The sequence below is a fragment of the Palaemon carinicauda genome, chromosome 1 (assembly GCF_036898095.1).
Source record: "Palaemon carinicauda isolate YSFRI2023 chromosome 1, ASM3689809v2, whole genome shotgun sequence".
NCBI classification, from domain to species: domain Eukaryota; kingdom Metazoa; phylum Arthropoda; class Malacostraca; order Decapoda; family Palaemonidae; genus Palaemon; species Palaemon carinicauda.
The window spans coordinates 137575496-137593088 of NC_090725.1; the positions used below are offsets into that span (position 1 = coordinate 137575496).

The 17593-nt window shown below is 35.4% G+C and overlaps 1 protein-coding gene across 1 annotated transcript in view; it reads left to right on the top strand.

The window, feature by feature from the left end:
* LOC137652132 (two pore potassium channel protein sup-9-like) overlaps positions 1 to 17593 on the top strand; it is a 420533-nt gene that overhangs the window by 330075 nt on the left and 72865 nt on the right. The window lies entirely within an intron of this gene.

A 17593-nucleotide genomic window follows, 5' to 3' on the forward strand; every position in this document is an offset into this window, starting at 1 on the left:
AGTGCTGTTGAACGAATTCCCTTATGTGAGTAAGGGCTGGTCTTTTCTTCTTGGGTGTGAAACTATTTCTGACTACATATCCACAGACAAAAGTCCGCCTTTAGTATGGAAGGGGGCGTGTATTCCTAAATATGGTGTTTTTTCGTCCCAGTTTACTTACTTACTTTACTTTGATGGCTGCTTTTCCGGTCCCATACAGCAGAGGAACCCCACTCTCCACAGGACCTCCACTGTCGTGTTACCTTTTTCGTTCAGAGTATTTAACGTTTCATATCGCGTTTTGTTCATTTACTGTTAAATCGTCACTGTTGTATGATTGTTGAAATAAGAAAGTCTTCAGTTTCCTCTTGAAAGCCTTAATGTCTTTAATCATTCGGATGTTTCGTGGGAGCTTATTACATAGTATCGGGGCCGCATATTTAAAGGCTCTGGAGCTTAAAGTGGACATATATCTAGGTTCCAACAGTTTGAAGCCATCTGTAACTATTCTCGTGTCGACACGATTTGTTGGTTGCACAATATGTAGCAATTCTGTTAAGTATTTTTGGCGACCGATTCTGAAAACTTGGTTGGTTATTGTACATATTTTGAATTAAATTCTCGCTTTAATCAGCAGCCAGTGTAAATCAATTAGTATAGGGGTGATCCTTTCTCTAGGTGGGACATCTTTTATCAGTCTTGCTCCTCTGTTTATTATGTTTTATAATTTCTCAAGTTGCACTTTTGGTAAATTGTAATAGATAGAGTTGCTGTAGTCAATCCTGGTAATACAGTTTATCACAAGTTTCTTTACTGAATTTTCGTCCTGGTACTTTTTTATAAACGCAATATTTCTCAGATGATAACCAGCAGTTTTTATTACATTATTTATTTGGGCATTTAGAGAGATTACAGTCAAGAAATACACCTAGATCTCGAACTTTACCAGATATCGGCACTGAGTCATTATTCATGTTCATTTGAATACCACCCAAGTTTTGTATTGTTATCATCTAAATTTAGTTGTTTAAATGTCATCCATTCGCTAACACTATCAAGGATTCGGTTTAGAGTTTCAGTAGTGTCATCTATATCATTTATGGGGAAGTAAAATTGTGTCATCGCAAAAAGTTTGAACTTCACGCCATGCCTATTTAGTATTTTCGATAGATCAATAGTATAGATGCAAAATAATATTGGGCCAAGTACACTCCCCTGGGGCACCCCTCTGTTTAAGGGTTCATATGATGAATAAGAGTTCCCAATTTGTGCACAGTAATTTCTACCAACCAAGTAGTCTTTTAGGTATTCGAAGGCTTGATCTTCAACACCAATTTGTGCACAGTAATTTCTACCAACCAAGTAGTCTTTTAGGTATTCGAAGGCTTGATCTTCAACACCGATGGACCGTAGATCATTTAGTAGCAGTTCATGCACAACTGTATCAAAAGCAGCACTGAGATTGAGCAATATTAAAATACCACATTTATTTTCATCCATCATTTCCAGCATATCATTTACAAGAGAGCAGATGGCTGTCTCCGTAGAGTATAGTTTTCTGTAAGCAGATTGGTTGTCAGGCAAAGATTTTATTATTTCTAAGTGACTGACTAGTTGTTCAAGAATTACGTATTCAGGCACTTTTGAAACAAAGGATATATTCGAAATAGCTCTATATGAGCTTAATTCCTGGTAGTCCAGTGCATTTTTCAGAACTGGGCTGACTATAACCATTTTCTCAGATTTGGGAAACTTCATTCATCAATGCTTGCATTTGGTATTCTCATTATTATTTCGGCTAGACTAGAAAAGTTTCTCTCTCCAATTACTTCAGATATTGGCATAGGATCGATCGCGCTGATTGTTTTCTTTGCTCTCTTGATAATTCTGGTGAGGTCATCTTGTGTTATGTCGTTAAATCGTATTGATTTTGTCTGTGTTTCTGGTGTCTCATTAATCTGATGTTGAGTATTTACAAATGACCTGGTTATGTTTTTAAAGAATACTAGAAAATTATTTGCTAGTTTCTGGTCACTGTATCCATCAGGTAGCTTCTTTTCTTTTACATTTCCCATTATACCATTTAGGAGACGATATAACTTATTAATTTCTGTTGCTGCTTCGAGGATCTTTCTCTTATAGTATTCACTTTATTTCTTTCTTAGTAGGTAGTTATATTGACACGCAGCAGTTTTGTTTTCTAACCAAGTACTTTCAGTTTTTAACCTATTTCACTTTCTTTCTTTACGTCTTTTTCCCTCTTTTTCACCAGAGTCTCTCCATCAAACCAAGGAGATTGGTCTTTTACAGTTATAGTCTTTTCCATCGGTAGGCACATGATATCACATTCACTTTTACTCACTTTATTATAAGTGGTCGTAAGACATTTAACACACTTAGTTCCCAACAGACGTTGGTCATCATGATCACAGGGAATGTTGATAGCATCATTTATTTGCTTTGTAACTTCTTCAATAAATATGGAAGGAGAAAAATTCGAATCATGTCTAAAGTTTATTTTCTTTACTAATGCACGTCTCTGTAGAGGTATACTAAACGTAATAAGTTTGTGTACTGGGTAGATAGTACATTTCTCTTCAACTTTTGTATCAGATACAATATTATTCATGTCATCCCTTAAAACGAAGTCCAACGTATGCCCAGTTAAAGAAGTTGTATAGTCGACATTATTCACTACTTGATATGATTCTAATAACTCACTAAATGCCAAAGCGTTAGGATTTGATGTCATCCATCCAAAATTTGAAGTCTCCACAAATAACTAATCCATTTTTCTCTATGATAATCATCTCAATGAGAGCACCGAATTCTTCAAAAAAGATACTAACGTTTGTTCTAGAAGGTTTATAGATTTGTTACAAAGGATATTTTTCTGTTGTTTTTTTTTTTTTAGTAAAGTTTATTTATATATATTCAAAGCTTGTTACACTAGTTCTTTTCCATATTTTGAGATTTGAGTAACTTCTATAAATAAAGAGTCTGACACCCCCTCCAGACCTACCTTCTCTCGGTATGTGAAAGAAGGTGTGTGGGGGGCGTCATTTCAGTGATATTTGCCTTGTCCAAGTTATTTAACCATGTTTCAGATAATGCTAGCATATCCAAATATTTCTTGTTTATCAATTCTCGAATTAGAATAATCTTATTACCTACAGATTGTATATTTACATAGCCACAGTTTATGACATCCTTAGTAACCATGATCAGTATTTTCTGCTAGTCTTTTCAATTCCAATTCATAAGCTTTGCAGTCACTAGAATTTACTATGTGGTCACTTGGTTTGTTTAATTTGTGCAGTTTATACACATTGACACTTGCGAATTACTCTCCTTGGTGGAATGTTTTCCTGAACATTTCCCGCTGACTTTATCATCATTCTTACACTTGGAATCTTTTTAAGATGTCCATACTTCTGACAGTGGTAGCAGGTGATCACGTGGTACCTATAACGTATGTTATAAGTACCCCATCGTAACGAAACTTTGTCCCCATTATCATGAATAGCCCTCCGAACTTCAGGATCACATTTTAGCACATGGTGGGTGGTCCCCCGAGGCATTTTTCTTCAGGACTACACTTATGTTATCTTCTATATTTTGGATATGGTCCAGGCAATGATTTCTTTGAATCAAAGCATTTACTACATCATCTTCATCATTGTACACATTGCATATCATTATTTTTCTCGTTTCAATGTCAGCCACAAATGTCTAAATTTGGTTTTCCGCCTCTTCTCTGATTATTTTGTTTGCAAAGTTTACAACTTCATAGTTGACCTCGTGTTAAGTATAGGAATGTCTTTAAGTGCTTGTTCAACCTCCCGTTTTCTTTCATTGATTTTAGTTGTAGTATTAGTTGATTTAATTATCAACAGATTTTTTTCCTTAACTTTGTCAGCAAATGTCGGTTTCTCCGGTTTGGGGTCTATCAATGCTTGAAGTGTTGCTTTAATTGATTCCATATTCATGGCAAGAATGTCAACTTTCTCAGTGAGGTTGGTAGTCTGGGTGGAATTGGCTGTGTTTGCGCTAAGGTCCGCAAGTTTGTTTTCGAAGTCATCTATTTTCGCGTCTTGTTCGTTCAGGGCCAATTCTCTCACGTTCACATCTTCCTTTAATTTTGATATAAATAAATATCTGGCTTCATGTACGCAGTATGGGAATAACCAATCTACCGATGAAGTTGTGATGTCCGCCCATGGATGCGTCCATTGACCACGGCGAATAAAATAGATTCTTCTGAAATGAGTGAACACAATTAGGTAGAAATGGCAAGAGAGGGTGGTGCCAAGATTTATAGCTATGGGTTAGGAAGTTTAGCTTGAGCAAATGTAGCTGTCAAAGGACTGGTAATACGATTATGAATTGGGAAAGCATTGAAGCAGATGTTCTTGAACCTGTACTCCAGAGCATTGGATGAGTTCTTACTAATCTGGTATAGTCAAGGGTCAGAAATTAATTTACAGGGGATAAACTGTGTCAAGGGATTTGGCCTTCGAAAAGGGTAGGAATTTAAGTATTAGTGAGGGACCTCATACACAAACACACACACACACACACACACACACACACATATATATATATATATATATATATATATATATATATATATATATATATATATATATCAGTAACACTTGTGATTTTAATCAATGTAAATATCACCCACGAATGGCATTTAATACCGAATTCTATCTTGGGAATATATATCCACTAGGAATTAATTTTATGATAATAGCTTCTAGCTGGGTAGAGATTCGAACCCCTACCTATTCGGCCGGAAACCATGCCTGCGAGTACTCTACCAACTGAGCCATCAAGAGAGATCATAAGTTTATGACAAGTCCCCGTACATATTCCTGTCGAATTTAGGAATCTGTTCATAGACTTGAAATAAACCCATCTCCTCCATGATAGCTGAATTATGAGTTTGCAACACGTGGTTATTTTATGATGAATATATATCACTAACACTCGTGATTTCAATCAATGTAAATATCAACCTCGAATGGCATTTAATACCGAATTCCATCTTGGGAACATATATCCACTTGGAATTCATTTTATAGTAACAGCTTCTGGCCAGGTAGAGATTCGAACCTCTACCTATTCGGCCGGAAACCATGCCTGCGAGGACTCTACCAACTGAACCATCAAGAGAGATAATAAGTTTATGACAAGTCCCCGTACATATTCCTGTCGAATTCAGGAATCTGTTCATAGACTTGAGATAAACCCATCTCCACCATGATAGCTGAATTGTGAGTTTGCAACACGTGGTTATTTTATGATGAATATATATCACTAACACTCGTGATTTCAATCAATGTAAATATCACCCACGAATGGCATTTAATACAGTTCTATCTTGGGAATATATATCCACATGGAATTCATTTTATGGTAACAGCTTCTGGCCGCGTAGAGATTCGAACCCCTACCTATTCCGCCGGAAACCATGCCTGCGGGGACTTGTCATAAACTTATTATCTCTCTTGATGGCTTAGTGGATAGAGTCCTTGCAGGCATGGCTTCCGGCCGAATAGGTAGGGGTTCGAATCTCTACCCGGCCAGAAGCTGTTACCATGAAATGAATTCCAAGTGGATATAAATTCCCAAGGTAGAATTCGGTATTAAATGCCATTCGTGGGTGATATTTATAGACTGTATATGGTTAAAAGGGAAGATAAATAATGATATGCGGTACGGTTCCCAAGCCACATAAAAATGCACTGGTTCTCTTTATTTTTTACTCAAGCCTATATTTTATAAGTAGTAAATATAATGTTCTCGTGATTTTACTTTGAAATGATGTATGTGACTCTTTACATCCGAGAATAGATCATAATCTTTTTTATGATTTTTGTTATTGTGAATTCAACTTTATGTCATTGCATTATATATATATATTTATATATATATATATATATATATATATATATATATATATATATATATATGTGTGTGTGTGTGTGTGTGTGTGTGTGCGTATGTATATTATATATATGTACATTTTTCAATACATATTGTTAAATTAATCGAAATCTGTGTCCGTACATTGTTAACATCTTTTAATATTAAATTGTCATCGTCAAGGTCCAATAGAGGACAATTGTAACTCAAGTCAGATTGATATATCTTTTCACATATGATAGCTGCATGTCACTTCACTAATTTGAACAATCTCCCAGTTTCAAAACAATTTTTAACTTTTTTTTTTTTGTTTCCTACATGTATTCAGAATCCAAACTCCTTCATCATAAAGGAGAATCGATTCAGTAATTATTTCGGCCCTCCTAAGTTTGACGTTCTATTTCAAATATCAACTTATACCCGATTACGGTACTGGATTAGGCTTTTCGGGGATTCAGTTGTTCCGTCATCAGATTATCGTCCTGTTTATCTACTCAGGAACCCCTATCTTATTAATTCAATAATTTTTTTTCATACATATATATATATATATATATATATATATGTATATATATATATATATATATATATATATATATATATATATATATATATATATATATATATATATATATATATATATATATACAGTATATATATATATATATATATATATATATATATATATATATATATGTGTGTGTGTGTGTGTATGTATGTTTTTTCTAACATCGTATACTTTAATGTCATAAGGGGTGAAACCTTTAGGCCTTTAGCCACTCTCCTCTTCTTGTGAACTGCATATGCTGACTATTTATGTCAGACTGGAATGGTGGGCTAGGAACTATCAACGACTTAATAAACGTAAGCTGACGTGCTGAGATACGAACTTATTTTAACTAATTTCTCGTTAAAACGTAGTGTTCGATTAAAGAGAGAGAGAGAGAGAGAGAGAGAGAGAGAGAGAGAGAGAGAGAGAGAGAGAGAGAGAGAGAGAGAGAGAGAGAGAGAGTAACCTCTTTTTCATGCTTTAAAGGCTTCGTAATATTGTACCTGTGAGTATTAACTTTGAAGAAAGAAATTGTAATAATTCTCTACCTTCCTCTAAATGCCTTGTACCCTATTAACAAGATTGGAGAATGTATAACTGCTGTTAATTTTAACTGACTAATTTATAGCATAAGAATAAGCGATTTAATCTTATAATTTTGGCACATAATTTTTCTCTTAAATTTACATATAGTTGCTCACCTATTTTTCCTGTACCTTACGAATTATGTTCGTAATGCGAAAATTTTATCTTGTACCTTCACTTCCACTTTTCCTGTTTCTTTCTTGTAGCATCTTTGTTGTCTTCTCACATGCAGCGTTTCCTCAGCTGTTGTTCTCCCTGACATAAATAGGAGTCATTTAAATGGGTTTCCGTCGTCTTTCTTCATGGAAACTCGAGGTCGTTCGCTAAGAATGAAGAAATGAGAGATAATTGTTCCGCCGAGAGCGCTTCTTTCATCATGATTATTTTGGATAAAAAAAAAACCTTCCCGAGAGTCTCTTACGTCATTCGCGAACACACGACAGATAAATTTGCGAGACAAGAGACAATTCTTTTGTCAGAAAACAACAGAATTGCATCAGGATGCGAGGACCAAAGATTTTCGAAAGTTGGTAAACATACCTCTGTTTTATTGACAAAAACGGTTATCTATTGTAAAGATATCTGTTTTCATGTCAAAAGCAGTTATCTATTATTTTCGTCATAGATTAGTAATAACAGGATAGGTATTTGAGTTTCTGCATTTTTTAATCATTGGACACTGCCTGAACGCCAAATTTCCTTGAAAATAGTTCTATTTGAGTAGGTTTTAATGTTATTTTTTATTTGTCGTCTTCTATTTTATGATATCTGTTGTATCGTTAGTGAATAGTATTTTAACTAACATTATTTTCTTAATATTTATGTTTATTTCGAGTAACAAAGACAGGGTTGGAGCCACAAATTCCATTGAAGAGAAAAAAAGAGTAAGGAAGTCATTCTCCCTAAGAAATGAGATACAATGTAAATTCATTTTTTAACAAGTAAAATAATTCCTCTTATCACCATGGGCGAAGTGAATGGATTTCCTATGTGCTCCAATCCTCGTGTTTCAGGTATACAGACAGGATTACTATCCTGATTATTAAATGATAGAGCGATGTAGGCAAGGAACGTCAGGATTTCTTTTATATTTCTTCTGGTCTCACTTGAATTTTTTAGAGTTAATTAATTATATTATAATTATAAGTTCATAATGTATCCTATTTAGAACGGAGGTCCTACAAACAAATATATATTAATTAAGTCAGGACAGTAAATTTTCGAAATATTTAGGCCTACTATAGAATACGCTATCACAGGAATATTTACCTTTTTTCAGTATTTCACCTGTTAATACATTAAGGGAAGCCTTTCTCTTCGGCTCATATTGGTTAAAAAATGTTTATCTGATATTGTGTACGTCTATATAAACTTTTCCTAATATAAATATATATCTAAAACCACCAACTTTACGAAAATGTTTGCACGTAATTAATTACAACATTAACCATACAGTAGCCTACACTGTTACGGTTCCTTAAATATCTTCTTTCCATACACGAGTACACTTACAAAACTTCCCTGCACTAGAATAAATACCTATGTACAACATTTAATTGTTGGCATGAATGTGTTGAGTTGTGTATGTGTTGTGTACGTATGTGCGTGGGCTACACCGTGTACGTGCAAGATTGCGTGTCCTATCGGAATGATGTACCGTATGTTTATTCCTGACATGACGCATGGAAATAATACCTTATATGAACAACAAGGTATTTACCCATTTGTAGGTCGTAATTTTACCTGAATACAAAACAGATAAACAAATTGCCACAATTTATAAAAGTAAAATTTTTCCATAACACTTTTATCTTGTACTCTGTAACCATAGAGGGAAGTATTTAATACCTGAATGATGTTATAAAAATGACAAAAGAGGAATAATATATAGACAATGATGTTCATGAAAAACATCGGATAAGATGGTAGTTTAATGTATGGGTGGTACTATATTGAGATAAATGAGATATTATCAGATAAATGAGAGCAGGATTCTCTATTCCTCATCTCACGTTGAAATGGGGTCAAAATATCTAATGCGTTTCATGCAAAATTACACTCCGATATTGCAATGCGCATTATGCATCCCGCTTTTCAAGTCAACGAATCCGAAATTTATTTATTTCCGCTGAAAGAGTAATGGAATGGGGTAATTGGCATCAACGCCGGCTATTTGAAGGATTAAAAACGCCATAAATAGAACTAGTGAATGCATTACCACCTATATTGTGACAGCCACTCCCCTCAATCACCATGCGTGTAAGATAAAAATCAGTAATGCAATTATAATTTATTTTCAAACTTATGCCAGTTGTTGATATGGTTGGATAAATGAGGGTAAGCTGGTATTATTATAGCCTCTAAATACAATCATTTTCTATCATTATTTACTTTACTAATACCACTACGCCACGCCCCATGAATGGTCAAGGATCTTATGTGCCAAGAGATGTCTTTGAGTCTAACATACTGCCTGGCCAGTCATGCTCAACTTTCAAATGAATGCAATATAATAACTGGGGCACACATAGTAGCACAGAACTTTGCCTGGAATGAGAAATGATGTGAAAATGAATAGTAAGATTATACAAAAATAAACTCCATATTTAAAAATTTCGAAAAATCAATACCGATCGGCGAGTAGAATTTCTCTTGAAATTCTCGGAATTTTACAATTGAAACTATACACGAATACCGTTTAAGGAAAAAAAGCCGATTGGCTATGAGTTCCAGAGAAAACTATAATTGTAAGATTTAATAAAAAAAAAAAAAATTTTTGCTTATTCATCAGATCAGATTCCACTATGTTTTTGCTACATCTTTTGGTAAGCGGAAGCTCTAGCTTCGATCTAGAAAAGAAGGAAAGGAAAATTTTCTCTGTAAATTTACCAAAATTCAGTGCAAAAACATCAGCAAAAAACAATGTCGTTACCAATCAATGAATTTGATAGAGAAAAAAACGTTCTTCTCCGCTGTGAAAGGTCGGTAGCATATTTTTCTACATAATAAAAGGATAGGAGCTTTTGTTGTCACTGTCTTTGCGATTGCTATGGGCCAGAGTCAAACCATTGCATCTCAATATAGATTGAGACAGCAATTGTCAAACTCACTCCTACTTGTAGTTTACCGTGTTTACTATCTACTGTACACATGGATATTATCACATACTTTCTCAGTTGTACCTTAAATATAATTTTAAACCCTCAACTTATATCTTTTACTCATTAATATTGCAATGACAACATCATAATTTAGAGTCAAAATTAAAGAAAAAAAACATCCTATTATTTACCTAAACCCTATACTCATTAATAATTTATCTCCGATTCCCAATCCAATAAACTTAACAATAAAGTCTTTATTAATTACAAGAAATATGAACAACGTAAACATATACAACATATACAATACGATTCTTATTGGCATAATAGCGTAGGATGGTTTTCACTCCTTGAAGAAAGTCTTATTCCATTAAAAAAATACCTCCATATAAATCTCAATACCAGAATACTTCACAACATTGTTTTTCAACAAAACATTACAAAATTCAAGTACAAGTACAAGTACAGTACCATTGTCAACTTTCATTTTCTTTCCTCTTTCTATTCTTAATGACTGTTTTACTTGTAGTAATTGCCAAATACTTATCAACCTCACTTACACTCTTAAAAGGGACAACGAACAGATTTTGACGTAGGAAAAATCCTTTTTTTTTGGCCAACAAAGGTCTGTACATATTGCATTACACTAATATATCCTGTCAGACATGAACACACGAAACTTTCCGTTGTGTTTCGACTATCTATTCTTGGGTACACATCGCCAAGTACAATTCAGTCAGCACTGGGCTCACAAAAACAGGCAAATGAAAGGGAAGTAAACCACAAAATCGGATCGCCTCATCATCCTGAAAAAGGAGACAGAATTGTGGAAAATAGGAAGATGAGAGGCAAAAACAGAATTAAAGCAAATTACAACAAATTTTCATTACTTGGCCAACATAGTTACAAGCTTTTCAATTACCGTCCAATTTCCCTATCATATTATCTAAAGTTTTAGTTTTTTTTGGCAAAATATGTAAATTGCTTTGCTGAAGGTAATCATAAGTTTAGGTTTCACAAAAAAACGTTGGAGCAATTGATGCCTTTCATACTACTTCAAATCTTCTTTCCCACCATTATCTTTATATTAAGAGGTTAATTGGCTGATGCGTCCCTCCAATTCCTTCTAACAAAGACATCCCCTTCCACTAAACCTCTTCTCTCCATATATCCATAACCATATCTCTCCATCTAATTCTCTGCTTCCTTCTCGTTCTTCTCTCTCGAGCAGGCTCCTCCCAAGCCCTCCTCACTCCCTCCCCACCACCCATCCTCAACATACACCCACATCTCACTCGTGACACTCTTATCACCTCTGTATCTTTACTATGGCTGTCATTCTTTTTATTTCATCATTTTCCAATCTTTCAAACAGTGATTTTCCCATAATCTACCTCAGCATTCTCATCTCTGTTCTCTCAAACTTTCATTTTAAAGCTCGTTTCCAAGTCATACATTAACCGTTTCTAAGCCATACATTAACACTGGTCTTATTACTGTGCTATCGATATTTTACTTTTAGCTCGATTGGCATTTTCTTATCACATCCAACTCATGCTGCCTTCCTCCACTTCCTCCATGCTGCTTTTATCCTATTCTCAACTTCAGTCTCACATCCTTCCTCCTGACTTATAGTAGATCCTAGGTACCTAAATTGTTCCACATGTTTCATAACAGAGCCTCTACTTTCATGCATAGCTATCCTATGCCTACCTTCCTTACTGCTAACCATAGCTCCACATTTACTCTCAAACCACCTGTCTCCAAACTCTTGCCAATCTACAAACGTTCTCTTTAAGTCTTCCTAATTTTCAGTGGTAATCACTTAATCATATGCATATAGTAACTCAAACAATTCTTCGCTTCTGACCTCTTCACGTTATACACATCCATGACCCCCACAAATAAACACAGGCTTAATCCTCACCCTTAGTGTAATCCAACACTAACTTCAAAGGTTTCTGTTTCCCTAACGTGCTCTTTTACACCATCTCTATCATTCTAAGCAACTTCTCTGGGACTTTCCTCTTCTGCAAGCACCAAATCATCGCTTTTCTTGGCATTCTTTCGTAAGCCTTCTTTAGATCTACAAAAGCACAGAAGACTTTCTGGCTTCCCCCAACCCTCTTTTCCCGTAGTTGCATTACTATTAAGATAACATTCACAGAACCCCCCTCCCTCAGGAATCCAGAATGCTGTTTCCCAATCTTTACAATTTCTCTCAATCTCATTTAGTACCATGTAAAATACTTTCAAACCATGTTCTGTTAGTTCATTTCCCCTGTAGTTACCACAGTCCATGACATCACCTTTCTGATTAAATATAGCATACCGCATGTTTCATACATGCTTGTACACTGTAACGGTATTTTTTTTTATATATGTATATATAACTCACTCTCCACTCACACTGATAACAAGACCTGTTTAAGCTTACCTTTTCATGCATTTGTTGGTTTTAACTTGCTTACAAGTACTTGTATATACAGTATAAGCTCGTTATTTATTCAAATAAGTTTTGTTGCATTCCTCTAGCTCAAACCAAAGGTTTTCTCCACTCCCCAACTCTTGAAAGGGTATTATCAAGTGCCCATGAACCCAGAATACATGCCCAAGACTGCTTTCACCATTCCTTTCAGTACATACATCTTCAATTAATCCTGTTTTGGCCTTTGTAATGCTGGGACTACATTTCAATGCCTCGTGGATGGCATCTATGGGGATCTCCCCTTCTGCGTAAGTTACATGGACTACATACTTGTGTTGTCTTCTTCCAAAGAGGGACACCTCCATCACTTACGCATCATGCAGGACCACCTACAACAGAATAGCCATGTAGTCTAGTATGACAAGTGTGCCTCTGTTGTCAACGAATTATCGTTCTTAGTCCATTCCCTCCCTGAGAAGGTAGCAGCCGTTGAGAACTTCCCGTGCCCTCGACATTCAAAGCACCGCAAGAATTCTTGGGCATGATCAAATATTATTGCCGGTTCTTGCCAGCCATTGTCGCTACTCTTGCCCTCTCTACACATACCTCAAGAGCAAGCCAAAAGAGCTGAAATGGGGTCCCCATCGAGAAGCGGCTTTCTGTAATGGAAAAAATGTTCAGAAATACCAAATGGATCTTTTCGTTGGGTTTCTGCCAAGGCATTGTAGTCCAATTCCAGGTGAACAGTACTCTATATGTTTCTTAACAGAGCATCGGTAACAGGATTCATTTTCACAGGAACGGGTTAAAGGGTGCAATGGTATTCAGACACGGCGGAGAGATGTCGGCGTTGACGGGCTGACCATGCGTCGGAATGTTGGGTGAAGGTGTACACCAGAGGCATGCAGTCTGTGCGAATGACAAAGAGTGTACCTTCTAAAATGTGGCAAAAGTAACTTCACTGGCATCGGTGGAGAGAATGAGCTAAGGGCATGTGCCATGGAAATACTTTCGCCACATTTTAGAAGGTACACTCTTCGTCATTCGCACAGACCGCATGCCTCTGGTGTACGCCTTAACCCAATTATTCTATTTATTTTCCTATTTCCTTCCCTCACTGGGCTAGTTTTTCCTAATGGAAACCTTGGGCTTATACCATCCTTGTTTTCCAACTAGGGTTGTAGCTTGGCTAGTAATTTTTATAAATAACCTTGTTAACAATCTTAATGTATTCCATTTTCAATATATAGATTATTTGGTATTTCTTTATTTTTTTTTGCGCACAGGTCTGCCATCCTGTTGGGGCTCTTACGATTATAATATAGGGGTTTCTAGAAGTGATACGTTTAAGATGTCTTTCTAATTGTTGTTGATTACTCATCAATAATAGCACTTTTGTTAATTTTTAGTAGTTGAATATAAATCTCATGATTTAATTGAATTTTAACCAAAGTAGATTTGCTATACAGTATATATCTATATTTTCTTTGCTATTTTCTTTTTAAAGCACAGATAATTTTTTTCTATATAAGACGTTTGATTAATGTCAATTCGGAGAGCACCATCCCAATTTCCTTTTCTGTATAAGGTAGTTATCATTAAATTTAAGATATTGTGTTTTGTATTCCTACGCTGTCATTATTCCTTTAATTACTTTTCCTCATATCTACCGGCTTTACTTACCTTTGCCTTCTCATTATAATCTGTTACTGGTGTTATATGTAGGAAATGCAAAATTGTGCTACCAACTACCAACTTGAAAAGCCAAGCGCATTATGTCCACCTTCTCTGTTGATGCTAGAAGGTTTTTCTCTCCTTAGACGAGTTCCGCATAGATATTTTTCGTTGTGAGCTGCAGATACCTTAGAAGGTAATTTTATTTTATTTAAAATTCTCTACTATTCAGGTTCATGGCATTTGGCACAGAGAGAGAGAGAGAGAGAGAGAGAGAGAGAGAGAGAGAGAGAGAGAGACTACATGGTCCATGATTAGGCGAATGAATGAAAGGACTAGCGTTAACTGTGATGAGTCAGCAAAGTAGTTCCGAATTGGTTATATCAAATATTGGTTTTGTATAGAGAGAGAGAGAGAGAGAGAGAGAGAGAGAGAGAGAGAGAGAGAGAGAGAGAGAGAGAGAGAGAGTTGATGCATTTTTTGTATAGTAATTTTATTGAATTTTTCTGGACATAGATATGAAAGAAGTATTTTTGATAAGATTTATTACTATTTCATCAACCAGTTTTAAAGAAGCTAAATTTTTATTTTTTTCGGTCTGTTATTTTCAACTTCATATGGTGTTCATTAGGTGATATTATCCATCGCTTGTTCTATTTTCGTTGAAGTCAATAGGTACGTACCTAGTGCGTTCAGCAGTGGAAATAGAATGAAAGATTTAAGTTCTTGTTACATTTTCCTATCCTTCTATGTAAGTGAACAACATTAACGTCTCTTTTTATTCGTAAATATACTAAAATACTGAAGTTCTCAGCTACCTGGTTATTCACTTTTCAAGTGCTCGTTGTCTCCTCCTTTACCTGTCAACTTCGCTCTTGGATATATTATTTAGGTGGAAATATCAACATAACGTTCCATACCTCCAGAACACACCTTCCACTTATTCCACTTTCTGCTCTCTATCACAATTAACTTTAATCACCTCTCTCTCTCTCTCTCTCTCTCTCTCTCTCTCTCTCTCTCTCTCTCTCTCTCTGTACATTATTTTAGAATTACTTCTGAAATGTCATAGATACCTAAGTATCAAGACCTAAACATAAATATGGGACGTATTATTTTTATATATTGTATGTTTTTTCGTCTAGTCACTAAAGTCGAACATTCCCTGCACTCCGAATCATGTTGCTTCTTCTAGAGTTCCTCTTTCCTTTTTGATGAGAAATGAATCGATGGCCATTCGCCCAATCTAGAACCCTGTCGTCTCTCTCTCTCTCTCTCTCTCTCTCTCTCTCTCTCAGATAATCAGTAGCAGTAGACTACTTCTCTCTCTCTCTCTCTCTCTCTCTCTCTCTCTCTCTCTCTCTCTCTCTCAGGTAATAGTAGCAGTAAACTACTAAATATTCTATATTTGTAAGTACTGTACCTGATAGCTAACAAATGGCCTTTAGCAAATATCACATGACATTGTATAAGTAACCACTTCTTGAAAACAATAATTTGATCTCGTTTGCCAGAATTTTCCTTTCCATCTTTGGAAATTTATTGTTAATCATCTTCCTCTTTTCGAATCTGGATCCAGATGTTGACTCCTTGAATTCGAAGGAACATTAATAGTTTCCACGATTATCTTTGCATAGTATATTAAGGAAATAATCAATAGAATGCAGGTTAAAAAGTATTAGTGTCGGTGATGATATTGGCCTTGTTTTGGCAATGCTATTTGAAAATATTAATTAATTGGCATGATTAAACTGGTAAATAGTTACATTTTCCTTTCTTATATTTTGATCTTTCAATTTGTCTTGCAATTAGTTTAAATTGGCTCTGGTTTAAGTTTGAATTCATTTTGTCTTTAAAATCAATACATGAAACTTATACGAAATAATACTAGTCAGCGATTGTATAACGAATTTGAAAAGAAAGAAAAACAAAATTTCAATGGGAAGATAGGCCTAAACCTTCAGTTCTATTCACAATTACCTTGGACTTAGTTAGTGGTCTCTGGACTAGGGGTCCTGGCTCTCAACATCTCAATTAGTACCTCACAAAGAAATGCTTGTTTACCTGTAGTCTCTGAGCCATTATATTCCGGTGTTTTAACAATGAAGGTATGCGGCTCTTTTCAAACAATTGCCAAACCTTTATACTCTCCGGGGATGAGTGTATTTCTTTGTATATATGTTTTCTTAAGGTAAAGGCTCTCTCTCTCTCTCTCTCTCTCTCTCTCTCTCTCTCTCTGCTTTGGCATACTAAAGACCGCTTTTAGTTTAAAGTATGAAGTGAATATCATGCTTTCCTTAGTCTGATTTCTGACCGAACAATCAAGAAAATAGTAACGTTGCACATTCTCATATGACTACTGCCATTACCTCTTATGTGCTCGAACTCACGATTTCCAGAAAGAAATGGAGTGGATCTTGGCTCTTTCGCTGTATCAATATATGCTGAGCTAGAAATTTATTATCCACGATCAATTTAACGTAAAGAGAGAGAGAGAGAGAGAGAGAGAGAGAGAGAGAGAGAGAGAGATGCTCTTTATTTCATAATAATTCATATATTTATGTATGTGAATGTATTCACCATCAGTTCGATTGCCCATTTTTACAGTATGATATATAGCTAATTATTACGATAAATATGTTTATGATTGTTATTCCTGTTGGTTATGAAAATAACTGTTCAACTTTCAGTTTTTGCAGTGATCCGAAATTGGTTATATTAGAACAGTGAGGTAGGATATTTTTTTTGAAAGATTTGAGAAACGGATCATATCCTGTGGATCTCTTACTCATTTAGTTATTAGTTTGGAAGTCATTTTATGCCTATACTCTGCTCATGAACTTGCCTCCCATTTTGTATCCCTTTGTAATATACTGTAACGTCATTTCTTTGAAGAGGCAGGTTTACTGCTTCCTTTGGTGTTATAAGGCGATACTAATTCCCTTTTCCATTTATTACCTCTCCCCACGAAGTTAGGAGTGGATAATGTTTTCACACTTATCTTTGTGTTTGTTTATTTGATAATTAAATATCTGGAGGATGGATTCACGAATTTAGAGTTTCCTTGCTTTCTTTCGGGCTTGGAATCCTCTTACGGATTCGGTTTATTTTGCGATAGAATTTCTCTGTGATCAGCGTTATGAGTGAATGCTTTATCCTTTTCGTTGGTAAATAGATCAAAACGATTCGATGCAGAGGTGAGGGGAATACAAGGAGCGGTAATAGCGAGACCCTTTTCGTGTGCTTTCTACCGAAGTCAATATAGCTCTCTACAACGACGGGCCACTTTTTGAAAGAAAACATCCTTTAATTGTTCCATGGTGTGGTTTGTTTCACTGAATG